Here is a 3,617-nt window from a genome sequence, read left to right on the forward strand (position 1 = left end):
GTTTGAGCTTGTTTCCTGTCTTCTTCACTAGAATGTAAATTCCACGAGGCCAGGGACTTTATTTTTTCTCTGCAAGGCCTGGATCAGAATAGGTGCTAAGTATTTGCTGAGTGAGTGGATAAATGAATAAATGCAAAAGATAGAAGGAGGGGACAGATCCAGCGATGGATAAAAAGCACATATGAAATGGTGTGGATCCTAACGAATACTTAATTTGGGAAAAGCTAAAGCTGAAAATGAATTGAGGCTTTAAGAAAATGCTGAAGACAGATAAGTAAAATGCCTTTTAGTGAGTGTAAGGAAGTGTGAGAGCAATTTCTTGGAAGAAAATAAATCCTCTTTTGTTGGCATTTTTCCTTCCAGAAGATTGATCTTCAAGCTAAAGAAAAGTTGGAGGAGAGACAGGAGAGAGACCGGGAAATCCAGACAGCTGGTGAAGTTGCTAGATCCCAGAGGCTCCAAGGAGCGATTGATTGCGGGGGATGTCTAGATAGTGACAGAGAAAGCGTCATAGAGATCTCCAGGCCCCAGAGCAGCAAGGAAGCAGCAGCCTCATGCCCTCAGGCATGGCATAAAAATAATGCTAGAGCTGCCTCACTGAAAAAAATCCAGAAGGGCCAGGAAGCAGGCTGATCTCAGGCAATGTCTGTATGGACAGAGGATCTCTAAACCAGTCCCCACCCCCAAACACGCGCGCGCGTGCACACACACACACACACACACACACACACTGCTAGGGCACAATACTATGGGTTTGCATATTTTTCTCCATGCCCCCCAAATGATGTCCAAATCTAGAGCAGTGGGTCTGAATCTTTTTGGGCTCGTGAACTCTTTGAACAAATCTGATGAAAATTGCCACATGTGCATTATTTCCGGGAATTTAAGGAAATTTCAGGAATCCTCCTCCAGGCAATTCATGGACACCTGAAATCCAAGTGCCCCAGGTTAGAAACCCCTGTTCTAAGGGTATACCCCTCAATTGCAGCACTTGGATTAATGATGTAACTCTTTAACCCTAGAGTTGAGGATTGCGGCCAAATTCTGAGTGTATTCATTCAACAAATATGTATTGCATGACTGCCATGTAGCTTATTTAATCTTCACAACTGCCCTTGAAGTATATTAATACCACCTTCACTCTTGACAGATGAGACAAACGAGGTACTGGGGCTTTGGGTAACTTGCTAGAGATCACTCATTTTGTACTAGTCACTAGTAGGGGCGGAGCCAGTGATGGAACCCCAGAAGTTCAGCTTTAGAGACATTTTACTGCTACCCCACGATGCCTCTTATGAGGTTGGCGTCTGTCTTTCAGATAACCCCGTTCACCCTGAAAACATTTCTCTTAGACTACATATAGTAGGTTAGAAGTGAAAATCCCACCACCAACGACACCCGGAGGCTCTGTCACCCTGCCTCTGCTTATTCATCGTTCCCATGGTTTGCTGACTCAGTTTTAATCATTGGTTTACCTTCTGGATCTATTTGTAAGAGGGATTGCACAAATATTTCCCCGCATCCAACATCTCACAAGGAGATGGCTTTACATGCATGTTCAAGTTCAGTCTCCAAGTTGAGAAGAAAGCTTTCTGATAGCAATGCTGCACACACCCAGGGGCTCATGGATCTCTTAGGAGAGGCCACATCCAGTGTCCATGAAGTCATGAGTTCTGCAGCATAGATTCCAAGTTCAGGTTTTGTTTCATCAACATTACTGTGTGCACTTCTGGTTGAGACACTTAGGGGAACAGAGAAAATTCTTCAGTAAGAGAGAGGATGTATGAGCTTCCTGTGGCTTCAGTTACAAAGTACCCACGGACTGAGGAGTTAAACAACACAAGTGCATGGTCTTGCAGTTCTGGAGGCTAGAAGTCAAAGATCAAGATGTCAGCAGGGTGGGTTCCTTCTGAGGGCTGTGAAGAAAGGATGTGTTCCAGGCCTCTCTCCTTGGCATGAAGATGACTGTCTTTGCCCTGTGTCCCTTCACATCATCTTCCCTCTGCAAGTGTCTGTGTCTGTGTCCAAATTTCTCCTTTTATAAGGAAATAAATACTGGAAATATTTCTATATTTTGCACTATAATACTGGAAATATTTATATATTCCTAGTGTTTATTTGTATATTTATATATTCCCAGTATTTATTCATATATATATATTTCCAGTATTTATTTGTATATTTATTCAATATAAGGAAATACTGGTTGTATTGGATTAAGGCCTACTGTTGTAAACTCACTCTAACTTGATTACCTCCACAAGGACCATACCCCCAGATAAGTTCACCTTCTGACGTCCTAACAGTTAAGACACCAACATATGAATTTTAGGGGTCGCAATTCAACTCATAACAAGGGATAATGGTCAGGAAGTAAAAGAGCCACAGAATACTAGACATTTTTAATGAGCTAATAAATCCTTGCTATAGGATCAACAAACTTAGTAAATGAATAAGCCTGATGATGGATGGATGGAGCATTGTACCAGGCACAAAGCCCAGCTATGATGACATCAAAGGCACCCTGCGCTCTTCCATTGAGAAGTGTTCAGTGTAGTTAGGGAGTCTCAATGAGCCCACGTAGCAGGTAAGCAATCTTGATCGCTCACACTCAAAAATGCAAATGTATCATTTTGTTCACTTATAACTAGACTTAATAGGGCATCCATTCAAATGACCTGTCATTCCATCAGTGTCCACACCTGGTGGCCTTTTCCAAGGGGTCCACAGCCCCACCAGGATTCTTCCCACTGTGGCATTCTCTCCATCACACTCCAAGGCTAGATGAGACCACAGCCCTCTTGGGGCACTAGGAAGATCCAGTTTAAACCACTGCTGAACTCAAGGTGATTTAGTGGCACTGCCTCAGAACCTCTCTGTCCTGGCACCCCACCTAGTGGCAAGGGACATATCTGCAAGACTGCTGTCTTCCAGAATTCCAGCTGGGAAGCAGTCCTCTATTTGAAAACAAGTTTTCTGGAAGGAGGGAGCTCTGAGGAGGAGTTTCACAAGGAGAAGAACACAGATTTGGGATAAGATAGGGGGACAATATTTCAGTAGGGACAATGAGAGAGACATGAGTATAATATATATATAGCAACTAACTTTATATGAAGGGAAACACACATAGACACTTATTAAGGACACGGTGTCCAAGTCAGGGGAAAAAAGAAAAACAGGCTAATTAATGAACAGCCATCATCAGTGGCAAAGAGGCATCAGGCTCTACGCTAGCTTTTGTTCGCTGTCTTTGTCCTTACTGCACCCTTGTTTTCTAGATGAGCAAACTGAGGCTTGAGAAGGTTGAATCCTTTCCCCCAAAACCACAGCTGCTGGGTTGAAGAGTTGGGATTTGCACCAGGGGTGACTGAATCGAAAGGCTAGGTCTCTTCCCTGAGCAAAATAATGGCATGACAAAGACAGTTCTGCAGAATGTCTTGGGAAAAGACAGGACAGGGAAATCAACTAGGAGGACATTTCAGCAATCTGAATTTGAGTTGAGGTGGTGGCTTCAGAAATGAAAAAGGAAGGGGTGGATGGGTGTGAATACTGTAGGGAAAGTCTGGGTGACATATGAGGCAAAGACAAAAAAGAAAATGAAAATGACATCAATCCTG

The sequence above is a fragment of the Macaca fascicularis genome, chromosome X (genome assembly GCF_037993035.2).
Source record: "Macaca fascicularis isolate 582-1 chromosome X, T2T-MFA8v1.1".
Classification (NCBI taxonomy): domain Eukaryota; kingdom Metazoa; phylum Chordata; class Mammalia; order Primates; family Cercopithecidae; genus Macaca; species Macaca fascicularis.